Source organism: Pseudonaja textilis, chromosome 3 (genome assembly GCF_049901715.1).
Source record: "Pseudonaja textilis isolate UNSWEBS1 chromosome 3, rPseTex1.2, whole genome shotgun sequence".
NCBI classification, from domain to species: Eukaryota; Metazoa; Chordata; class Lepidosauria; order Squamata; family Elapidae; genus Pseudonaja; species Pseudonaja textilis.
Window position 1 is genome coordinate 69,630,420 of NC_141992.1, and position 13,069 is coordinate 69,643,488.

Consider the following 13,069-nt stretch of genomic DNA (forward strand, 5'->3'; position numbering starts at 1 on the left):
CTTCCCTTCATTATTAAGTCCTTGAAATTTGGGCAGTCAAAGTTGCAAAGAGCTTTTTATACTGTGCATCTTTATTTTTCTAAAGAAACTTTGACTTGGATGATTTCTTGCAAGTTTGATTTACCCATGAGTGGGGAAGAGAGGAAGGGCTCAAACCTCTAGTCAAATGACTCTACAGTGTATGGCCAGGAGGTTGTATAATAGAATTTTTTTTTTTCTCCCATTCCAACAACTAGCAAAACTTAAGCCCAGTTGGTGACAGCTATCACTTTCTTACAACCAGACATCGAGGTGTGATGCCAGCTGAGGCTCCCATCAGGAAAATAAATAGTAACAATAGCAATTACCAGGTAGCCTATCCTACGGGGAAGGTTTGACCAAGGTGCTCAAATTCCAGACATTTCTGAGAGAGAAGGTTTGGGACCTCTACTTTTCGAACTAAAATTTAACCATTGCACTAAAACCTTATCACAATTTCAAAACATAATTTGTTTCTTACAACTCTTCAGGGTTTCGCCCTCTTTTCTTTTAAATAACATGATACTTCCTCAAATGTTTCCTTTTTAGACTTAGGAAATGAACCATGTTATAACAATGAGAAACGTGCAGAATAAGTAATAATGGTCCACTTGGTTTTGTGCAATTCTATATGCAGAATCCTGCAGAGAGTAATATACAATTAGTTTATTTATTAGACTAATTTATATAGCTGTCCAATAAAAGATAATCCAGCATTGAAAAGACAAATATAACCATATTAAAAAAATACAGAGATTATGATCTTACTGTAAAGGTGAAGTAAAATCAGCTTTCCTTTGTTTTTACAGATCTGCAGTCACTTTTTCATTATTGTCCTAACTGTGATCCATTGCTAAATGAGACAGTCACTAAACAAGGACTACCAATCCAAGGTAACCTCAATCCAAAATAACCAGAATAATGAAGCAACTCCCAACTCATGTACTTGCAGAAAGTTATAGGAAAGTGCACCAATGAAATTTATAATCACAAGAACAAAGCCAACAATTATAAATATTATACTCGTGTCCAAAATGATCAAGCAATTTTCATTAACACTGAATTGAAAACAATACCAATCACTGCTCATTGATATACACAAGCACTCATTTCTATATCAAGAAATCAGACTTAAATATGCAAGACTGCCAACACCTCATGTTTCATACCATTTCACACAAAGGAACATTTCTGCTTAATTTTTTCCTAATTACCAGCAATATGCATATCACATTGCTCATATCATTATTCCCTTTGTTGTCTCACTCTTCCTTCAGTTGTATCACAGTTAAATCCTCACCAGAAAGTGACACCTGCACCTCTATAACTGTCTGGTTTGGTTCTGCAACCCAACAGGAAAGACACAGACTTCAGAGGATAATTAGGACTGCAGAAAAAACAATTACTACCCACCTGCCTTCAATCGAGGACCTGTATAGTGCATGAGTCAAAAAGAGGGCTGTGAACATATTTGCAGACCCCTCACATCCCGGACACAAACTGTTTCAACTGCTACCTTCAAAATGACACTATAGAACAGTGGTTGCCAACCAGTGGGCCAGGGACCACTGGTGGTCCACGAGAAAATGTTGGTGGTCCACAGAGAAATGTCAGCCCCAAAGCAATTAATCCAGGCTGCATGGGAACACAAGGCTTGTGTCGCTTGCATTGCAAACAATACGAAGTAGTGAGGGGAAGGGGGAAAGGGCAGGAGAAGAACTTGCCTACTCACCTCACACGCCTCACCTGGCTACCGGGCTGCTTCTTTCTTCTTTTGCTTTTGGCTGCACTCAAGGAAAGCAGCAAAAGTCTTTTTCTCCCTCAAACTCCACCAGAAATGAGTCCCTGCAAGGCATCCTGCTCCAAGAGGCTGTGCCAGCACAAGTCTCACAAAGACTCATTTCTGGCAGAGTTTGGGGGAGAGAAAGAAAAACTTCTGCTGCTTCTGCTGCTTTCCTTGCATGAAGCCAATAGTCTCTCTCTCTCCCCCACTGAGAACGGAGCTAGAGATGGTATCCTGCGATCCCAAATAAAAAATAATCAATCGGTAGGGAAACAGGGTGGGGAATTTTCGTGAAGACTTTTTGGGGGGATTTTCCCAGGATCTCTGCTGCTTTCTGCAGAGACCCTGGGAAAACGTCAGCATACCACTGTCAATCAAAATTCATATTAATGGTCCATGGGATTTAAAATTATGAGTTTGGTGGTCCCTGAGGTCCAAAAGGTTGTCGACCCCTGCTAGAGAGCACTGCACACCAGAACAACTTAGACACAAGGACAGTTTTTCCCTGAACGCCATCACTCTGCTGAACAAGTAATTCCCTCAACACTGTTCAACTATTTACAAAGTCTACACTACTATTACTATTAACCTTCTCATCACTCATCACCCCTCCCCTCCCACTTGTGACTGTATGACTGTAACCTTGTCGCTTGTATCCTTACGATTTATATTGACTCTGCTAGTATGATTTGATTGCTTATTGTACCTTATGACTGTTATTAAGTGTTTGTTGTACCTTATGATTCTTGATGAATGTATCTTTTCTTTTATGTACACTGAGAGCATTTGCACCAAGACAAATTCCTTGTGTGTCCAATCACACTTGGACAATAAAGAATTCTATTCTATTCTATTCTATTCTATTCTATTCTATTCTATTCTATTCTATTCTATTCTATCCTATCCTATCCTATCCTATTTCTAGACAAATGACTTCAATTTTCAGTGACACTAAAAGCTTTTCTTTTTCTTTTTTTTTTTTACTATAGGGCACATAATTTGATTTCGTTGTAGGTCTAAATATTTATAAGTTGGTTTTGATAGAAGGCTTTATGTTTTGTCATATAAGATGCCAACGCTCTTTTTTTCTTGATGCTGCAATTCCAAGTGGGAACCAGTTAAAAAGCAACTTTTCTTATATTGGAATTGAAGAATATGCAAGCCATCTGTTGATGCTGACCAGTACAGCTGCATGAGATATATTGTTAATAAAACCAATGGCTCAGCCTGGGCTGTCAAACTCCTGGCCCGTGGGCCAAATGCATCATGTGCTGGCCACACCCACACCTGGTTTAGGAAAAAGAAAAAAGTCCCGATATGTCAAGTGACAATGCTGTGACAATGCTGTGAGTTTGACAGCCCTGGGCTAATGCAACAGTTAATAAAAATAGTTTAAGGGGAGAATGCATTGCTTTCTATCCAATGCGTATGTCTTGACAATGTGGTTGAAAAGTGTACATAATAGAAATTGTGTGCAGGCCAAATTTCAGCTATGGCTAAGAATAACCATAGGGTTTTGCAAAGGAAAGGGTGCTGATGAACAAAACACCCTGTTTGAAGCATGAAAGCAGCTCTTTTGCAAATCTGTCTCCAATTACCTGCTTCTGCGTGCCCAGGCAACAACGTTTTCACTGGCATCACCACGGAAGCAAAGTGGCTGCGCTCTGCACACAGCCAGGGACAGCTTTTGAAGTAGCTTCCCAAGCCAAATTGCTTCATTTGCAAAATGCCTCTTTCAAAAGCTTTGAGGTGCTTTAGATTAGAACCTTCAAAATTCAAAAATGATCTGAATATCTCTTAATGCAGAAAGGATTCATTTTCACCTCGCTCAGCAGTGATGCTGAACTGACTCTGCTACTTTTATACTGTTGTGGTCCTTATTTGATTTTAGTCCTTGTTTTTTTAAAATGAGTTAAATGTAGTCATCCTGAAAAACCTTGAACCAGAAGCAAAATCTGCATCCATTAATAAAAGCATAGGACTACTGTATTTTCCTGGTTCTGAAATCATCATCAGTGCTTCTTTATTATTCCCTCAGAAAGGCTGCAGGGAAATTCTACAGCCATTGACAGTTGGGAAGCATATGAGTTTAATAAGTTGTTCTTTTTATTGTCATTATGATTATATTACATGACTATCTAGAGTTTTAAATGAAGGCTATTAAGTAATGTGATACCGAGATATAATCCAGTAGGAATAATCTAATCTAAATTTGACTTTCCTACCAAAAACTGTCAATACCATAGAATATTTCCTTCCTTCCTTCCTTCCCTGTCTCCTTCTCTCCCTTCCATTTTAATATACTTTTGATCTGTCTAATTACTGTAACTTTCAGGGAGGACTGCAAGCTATTTAAAAATTATCACACACAAAGTCATTAAAATGAATTTAATTTTGAGTCTCTGAAATGTGTGTGTGTGTGTGTGTGTGTGTGTGTGTGTACATGTGCTCATGTGCATGTATTTTAGTATCTACATTTAACTCATTTTAAAAAACAAGGACTAAAATCAAATAAGGACTACAACAGTATAAAAGTCAGTGTTCATACCTGATGACTGGATGTTTTCTTGGCAAAGTTTTTCAGAAGTGGATTGCCACTGCCTCTTTCTCAGGGCTGAGAAAAAGTGTCTGGCCCAAAGCCACTCAACTGACTTTATACAGAACTAGAACGCCCCGTCTTCCATTTAAAGTCTGAGGACTTAACCACTATAACCAAACTGACTAGTAAGCTACAAGAATAAATATATACTTTAATACAGGGATCCCCAGTTCCATGTGCCATTTGAAACTGGGCCACGGACGCAGCGGGCAAGTGTATGCACATGTAATCCCATTTGCACGAGCAGCAGATGACACCGTGCACATGTGCTCCATCTGCACAAGAGGAGCGTGATTGCCTGTTGCTCGTGTGGAACCATGCCCTTTCCCCCACACCAACCAGTCTGCAAATCCAGAAAGGTTGAGTATGGGAAACTCTATTTTAACACATGCACAGATTTTATTTCTGGGTATGAAGTTCATCTAATACCCCTGTCTCAGGAGCTGGCAGCCATCCTTGATATGCCTGCGAAGCAAAGCAAAGCAAGATCAGGACTGTCTACTGCAGGGGTGTCCAACCTTGGCAACTTTAAGACTTGTGGACTTCAACTCCCAGAACTCCTCAGCCAGCAAAGCTGGCTGAGGAATTCTGGGAGTTGAAGTCCACAAGTCTTAAAGTTGCCAAGGCTGGACACCCCTGGTCTAGTGCTTCAGGAATCTGGCTACCAAGAAATCTCAGAGCCACAGATTAGTTGAAAAAATTTCTGGAAAGGGACAATGGCAGCAATTTCTATGCTGTTGAAAAAAAACCTATCTACGCCTGTGTAGTCTACAAAAGAGTTTGAGCTTGACTCCAGGACATCAATTTACTTGACACTGAATATCTTGTATACTGATTATATTCGTTTGTTGTTCATTAATTTTGCATTGATCAACTTTTGCATGTGTTCCTATTAGGTCATTCCAATTCCTATTGTTTTCCTATTAATTAGTTCATTTCCAATGGCTTTCTGGTGTACATCTTAGTTCATCCTTGTAGTTTAAATAACTTTGAGCTTTGAGTTGCTGCAACTCTCCCTTGGAGTTTGATTATTAACCATTTCCATAAACAGAATCTTTGTAAAAAAGAAGTTTGCCTATAAATTAAGAAAAACGAAGAGACATAAATGTTAATATTTAATTGCTAGATTGATATTCCGTGATCCTGTCCTGTTCCTTTTAAAAATCATCTGCCATCACAACTGCTAGCAACAAATCCAGAAACTGGCTTGTCTGGTGTGTAAAACAACCTTTCCTTCTCTTGGTCCTTTCTCTTAAATTTATTAGAAAATCTCAAGTTTTTGTACTGGAAGAAATAGAAATCCCCACTCTCTGTATCCATGTTATCTGTGATGATTATGATTTAATATTCCTATATTAAACTTCTGTTTACCCTTCTCCATTCTAATCTTAACAGTCCCAACTGGTGTAGCCTTACCTGTACTTGCCACTGGTTTTTATTCAGATTATGCTACTAAATCTTTTCATATGATACTCAGAGATAAATTTTGCACTCTTGCCTCTTGTAATAACAAGCCAGCGGTCAGCTTTACAGTTAGGGTAAATCTTGGTTGGTTTACAAGCCTTTCTCCACATGGTCAGTTATCTCTATTGCCTGCTCTAGAATATATTTAGACAGCTACAACTGGGTTTTCTTTATGTTAGTGAACATCTATCAAAAATGCAGCTGCAACATGACTTTCAGAAAAAACACACTATGCTTTAACAATTCTCCACATGCACTAAAGCATCTTTTTGCTTTCAAATCTCCAGCATTGAACAACGCTGTTAGTAGATATTTGTTAGAACAAACCAACACATCACTGAAGTTTTGCTACTTAAGCACATCTTCATGCAATATTTAACCATCTGTGTGGTATGCACATATGACTCTCAATGACTTTAAATCCAATTGCTGAAACATGGCTGCAATTCCAATAATTGCTTCTGACTATATCACTTGATACCCATCCAACTTTGCCCAAGAAAGTTTAAGGCAATTTAGCTGGAAGAAATGCTGTACTTACTATCAGAATCTAGATTTTCTAGATATTATTTTAATTTGTTGGTGTTAATGTGCTATTTTCTTAATTGCAACTACAGTCTTAGTATTTGCTGGGTTGATGGCAGTTCTTCAAAACAGACCAGGTTAAGAAGCAGACACCACTAGAATTATCCTTTATTGATAGGTTAACAGAATTTTGCCAGCCCAATTTTGCTTTTTAATCCCTTCCTCTTATATCTCAATATTTTTATTTATTTGCTTTATTATTTTTACAAATAATTAAAGGTGGCGAACACATCCAATATATCTACTTCATCCTATCTGCCCACAGCAACAATTCTGTGAGATTATTGAGGTGAGTTTGGACTGGAAAGAATGACTGGCCCAAGGTCATCCAGCGGGCTTTTGGGGGTAAATGGAACTAGAACTCACGGTCTCCAGCTTTCTAGATTGATGCCCTAACCACTAGACAAACTGAATCAGGGAGGATTGTGCTTCAGTTGCTTGTATATACTCTCATTGCCCAGGACTTGAGGAATTTTTTGGTACCCTTTGCTTAAATACTGGGTCTTGCTTATTTCTTTCAAGATTATCTCCCTGACTTTCTACATCCACACAAAATTCTTGACAAACCAAGAATATTTTCAATCTCCATCATACAGTATAAACAAAACTTCTTGTTTCATAATGAATTATGTCAAGTCCTAAGGCGTACAAGATGCAATGAGCTCAGCAACCCCTGGAGCACTTACTAAGCTGGATTCATGTTTGGTTTTTATTTGGTTTTATTCCTAAATTTTGTCTGCTGCTTTTATTAGAATGCCACTTTGCTGCAGTTCTGCATACTTTTAATAATGGATTTTAGATTGCCATTATATTAACCCTTTTCTACAGGCATTCTTTTTCCAACAGAATTAACAAAATGAGCTAACAAAGATGGACAAAATGTAACAATGTGTTGTGAGCAAACATTCACAAGCTGAAGGAATAGCTATTATTACATTGGGAAAGATTCTGAATTAAAAAGCTAGGTAGCCAAGCAACAGCTAGCTTCCATCTGTGAATAGTTTTTTGTTATATTCTTTATTGTTGGAATAAAATTATTATCCCGTGGAATTTCAAAACAGTTAACAGAGCTGAGTTCTGTGCATTGTAATTAAGGAAAGGATACAATAGATTAGACTGGATTGGTCTGTGGGGATCTCGAATGGAAAACATCCAAGACTTCCAGCAAATTCTTTTTTATATGCCACACAGCCCAATTATTGCTAGTATTGTCTAAAAAGGAGGGCCATACAGAAATAGCAGCAATTAGGCATATACATTGTAATTTCCCGCATAGAAGGCAAGATTAAAGCAATCTTTGGCAGTCAAACATCATAAACAGAAAGCTATGCCTTGAATTAAATGGACTTTAGAATTTATCTCAAATGATTCAATAGATCTATATTCCTAAAATAAATTCTAAAATGGACTCCGTAAACTGTATATCGAGCTTAAGAATTCCATAACCCCCCGGAGATACTAAATGGATTTGTGTGACCCTGATTGAAATGCTAAATGCCATCCCAGAAGTCACCAGCTGACAAAGCTCCACTAAATTTAAGATGATCCTTCCTCCAACGGGAAAAAAATGATGGGTGGGGGGGACCACAAAGAGAAAAATTTTATGCCATGGAAGCTTCCATAGGCAGATGAAATCAATCTTGCAGATGTTCTCCTTTTTAGTAACTGGGTATATTTGGTACTTTTACAAAGTCCACACCCTAGAAATGGTGTGTTTGTGATTTAATATGCATATGTATGTTTACACACACACACACACATACACACACACACTAAAAATAAGTATCTTTTCTCTTTCTGACACTTTTTATATGCAACAACAGCACAAGTGACAAATGTTCATTATGCATACCAGAACTTATTTACACTGCAATCCTCAACAGGACTTACCTCTGAATTGTACTGCTGCAACTCTAGAATTGCAAATTAAATGTTTCATAGTCTTTCATTAATAGAATAATTGCAATAGGCTAAAATTATTTTAAATAGAACAGACAGAATTTATTTGCCAAGATATGTGAGGATAGTGCTTCAAATAGGCTTTACAATATTTATGGCCTGTAAAGACACCTAACAAATAACTAAAATCTTTAGAGCAGTAAAGTAGTATGATAGTTAGCAATATTAGAATATTGAATTCTTCATCATTTGTTATCCACTGAAAATTGCTTATCTCCCATGTAATTCCAAATTAAACTAATCCAAAGGAACCCTTTTACACATGAAGAATTATCTATAATTTCAAAATACCTGGATGATTCTGCTTAAAAAGCTTATTAAATACTATTAAATTAGTGTGAAATGTTGACTGAACATTCTTGGGTTAGATACATTAGAAATTAATATTCTTCTGGTGAAAACTTGAAATGTTTCAGCTTCTGAATTAAATTGTCTACTGCTACATAAATGATTTAGAAAGAAAATCTGCCACGCATCAATCATAATGGGATGAGGAACATGGTAAATTAAGTCATAGTGAAATCTGAAAATAGAAAGAAATAATCTTTGTCTTTTATTAGAACATTTTTTCTAAACAAGGGAATAACACTTTGAACCAGTTTGTTTTAATGGTTGTTTTGATTATTTTGAAACACTGTCTTTTGAGTTTGTCTTCTACTTGGTGTTTTATACACACACACACACACACACACACACAGACATTTTTACTGAACAGTATTATATCATGCTGTTTTAGCAGTTATGAGCTATTTGCAATTTTAATTTCATTAAGTGATACTGCACTTCAGTGGAAATCAACAATTCAATTTTAATTTAAAATGCTATAAAGCTAAAGGAAAGTTTGTAATTGCTATTTATTTGATCTGGAAGGAAGAACTAGAACATCCTATTTTGGAAAATCAATGAGTCCAAATATAAAAAAACTATACTTTTTATGATTTAATAAGGAAATGTTCATTAATTAAATTAATGAAATTAATTAATTCAACAGAAAATATTATTTTGGGGTAGATATTAGATTATGTTGGCAATGTAAGAAATGTGACAGTTTTTTAATATACATAATTTGGTCTTGTTCTGTTATAGTTTTGTGCTGGTTTCTAATTAATAGGCATATATTTACAGAAATCTGGGAAGAAATACTATGTTTAGGGATCTTAATGTGTTGTTCTATTATACTCCAGAATATGGAATTTGATATCTTATGAAGAATTTTGGTTTTTTAGAGTTTGGGAACAGCAAAGAGGATAATTTCTCATAACTAGAAAGAAAAGTTGCTGATGTTTGTTGACATCTGTTAGGATTAATTCTCTTGTTTTTGCTTTAGTTTGTGGCAAGGAAAGAAAAGAACAATGATTTCCACAAACATATTTGTCCAATTTATAAGCATGTTGCAATCACAATTGTGTACTAGATGGAAAAATAATAGAATGCTAGTTTAATGAAGGTTGAACATTTATTTATTCAACATAGATGATGATAAAAAATATTAAAATATCAGTTCAATAAATAGTAATATTAAATTAGCTTAAAATTAACACGGATGAGGGGGAAGAGAGAAGATACACATTAGTGGGTTAACCACCTCCAGAATGATACACTGGAGTTGGCAGAGCCAGAACTTCAGGTCCTTTTGGAAGACCAAAAAGGCAGAAGAGGATCTCACCTTGGGGGACAGGATTCCTTTTCAGAAGTGAAGAATGCATCTTTAATATATAAAGCGTTTGATTCATCAATGTTATATGCAAAACTTTGATTAAAATTGCTTTCCTATTAAACTGTTTACAAGTAAAAACTCAAAAAGATTCACAAACATCCCTTGAGAATAAGACAGAAAACAGAATTATCTTTTGCAGGAGAAGAAAATTTCTGAGATATTTATTGCACGGAGATTTCCAGCCCAGTGTTCCTTGGTCTTATTTTCCAAAAACATAGTGTGCCTTCACAGTTGCTACTTCTTTTGCCAATAAAACAAGAAAAATCACCGTGCTCCTTATCTAAAAGGTTCCCCCAAGCAGCATGCACAATAGCATTCACCTCTTTTCATGCCTGAAAATAAGACTGCATCTCAAGAACACCAGAAGGAAAGCCTAACAATTATGTACTTGATGGAGTATGAATTAACCTTCTACTTAAGCAAGTATCATTCCCTCGGGATTAACAGAAACACACAACCCTCCGCCCTCGAAAGTTAATGTGCCATAAACTTGGGAACATTTGTGCAATGAACAAGGCTACACTGCTTTACCTATTTAACACCACCGACCTCTGCTGAGTCTATTTCTTTTCTCGTTCCAGTTCACACTGGAATGTGAAATAATTTGATGAAATAATTTAAGAGACAAGTGTTAGAGGAAAAGGGACTGATGACCATCGTTTTGATATCTTCCTTTCTTTTTACTCATAAATTCTGTCCAGATAGACCTGGTTGTTGTATGGGCATAGTAGCATCATCTTATACGATAAAAGAATAAATAAGAAATCACCAATATAACATTTGAGAGTACATATTGGATCATATGTGATTAATACATTCATTGGTAGAAGGGTTGTTTTTATTTCACTTAATAGCACCTAGAATACAAAAGCTATTTGAGAAGTCACCCTAGCAATTAAATTGATCAAATATACATCAAACATACATACAAATCAACACATTACAAGTATTAGTAGTAGCATTCTTGATTAATATAGGCTTGTAACTATCAGTTATACTGTTTGGCTTATCTTTAAAAGAAATGAAACTATTCAAGAAAATAAAGTTAGATTTCTTAAAAGATTTTTCTCCTGCTGCAATTTCTGTATTAAACAGTACAAAAGCATCTATCTTCAAGGAATCATTCCTCACATTCCACGCTTGTGACTAACATTTCAAATTCTGTGGAACGTGATTTGATAGAGAATCTTGACTCTCATTGGGAGAATTTTCCCATGCTTTCTGAACCTATTTGCCAGTAATTCAGTATTTGCAACTTATTTGCCATGACAGTATTTCATCATTTATCTATAGGATGAAGCTAAATGTGGTATGCCTCAACAAAGGCAAATCATTTGCCAAGGAAAATGAAATAATGAATTTAATCCCAACAGCTGGCGTTCTGTTTTCCAACATCAAGACAGATTTAAGATTCATGAGCATGATTTAGGATGCCATATGTAGAACTGAAAAGCACCTCTGGTGGTGCTACTTCTTTTTTATCTAATGAATCAGACATTTGGAATTATGCACAATTTTACATCTCATCGGAAAGCAGGCTACTGCTCTTAAGGAAGAATGGAAAACATTGATGTACATATACCACAACATTTTGACAGTCTTGTAAATAACCAGTTGCCCACATTGAGTAAGAACTGCCTCCAAGAAATTAGGCCAGAACTTCCTATGGATAATTCCTTTCTGCAATGCCAGGAACATACTGATCCAAAACAAAGACCCCGATCTTTTCAAACTACAGAAGGAAAATAAAATAGTTTAAAAACTTCCATCAGACCTTCTGCCACTAAATAGAAACGATTCTTGGCTCCATTTGTTGAAAAAGGTATGGTCTTATTAGAAGTCAAATGTATAGAATACAGTAGTGTATAGCCAGAACTGAGAACTGTGTACCAAAAACCCTATGTTAAACTTTCCCCTCCCTTAGCTACTCCCATTGCCCACCTCGTGTGACCCATCAAATTCAGGCAAGGGTGTTTTTGTAATGGGTCAGTCCATCTTACAGGAAGGTATGCAGCTGGTATGCTGGGTGACCTTGAAGCAGTGCCTCAAAAAGATGCAGAACTTGCTTTAGTTTTCCCCTTGTTTTTCCTTTCGTGGCAGTTTGTCACTGTACTGCAGCAAAGCATAAGCATAAGGTGGATGCTGACAATTGCTTTGAGTGGGTGTCCCACTAACAAATACAGAAGCAGAAAAGAAAGAATATGATCTACTCAACCATGTTTGCTCAGCCAAAATTATATTACTCCTAGGCCTCTCTCATCCTTTCATTGAGATTAGTCAGAAGTGACTTTACTTGAATGACCATGACAAAGCAACATAGCATACTCTGAAAATTCTGCTTCTCCTGCTTCTGTATTCTTGAGAGAAACAAATCCTGTTAAGTCAGATTGAAAACACTGTAAATCAAGGGTGTCAAAGCATTACAATGTCGTCATCATGTGACATATTGTGACTTTTTTCTCCTTCACTAAACCGGGGTGGGCGTGGCCAGCACATGACACATCCAGCCCGCAGGCTATGAGTTTGACACCTCTGCTGTAAATCCTCATGTATTTCACCTAAGAGTAGGCCTTATCTAATGCTTTCTATCCCAAAACTTAATATAGTCATTAATACAATCTGTATTAATCTTCAAATAATAATATTCAGCTTCATAGAATTATTTCCTGCACGTAATTCAGATTCTGGTAGGATCAATGATGAATATTGAATTCTTTTCTCTCCTCAGATCTATGCTGTTTAGATTCAACAAAAACTTTTAGATAATGTTTGAGATGCTTCTAGTTTACAGAAAAGCGAAGGTATATTCTAGTTATTAATGAAGGCTACGCAGTCAACAAAAATACAAGAGGTAAATAATGTATACATAACCTTCAGATCAGATTCTTTTCTCAAATTTGCATTTAATTTTTGCCTACTTCATGTGGATATCAGTAAATAGAAG

The 13,069-nt window shown here is 36.4% G+C and overlaps 1 protein-coding gene across 7 annotated transcripts in view; it reads right to left on the reverse strand.

Annotated features, from left to right (window-relative positions):
- PIGK (phosphatidylinositol glycan anchor biosynthesis class K) overlaps window positions 1-13,069 on the reverse strand; it is a 120,810-nt gene that overhangs the window by 27,611 nt on the left and 80,130 nt on the right. The gene's annotated exons all lie outside the window — the stretch shown is intronic.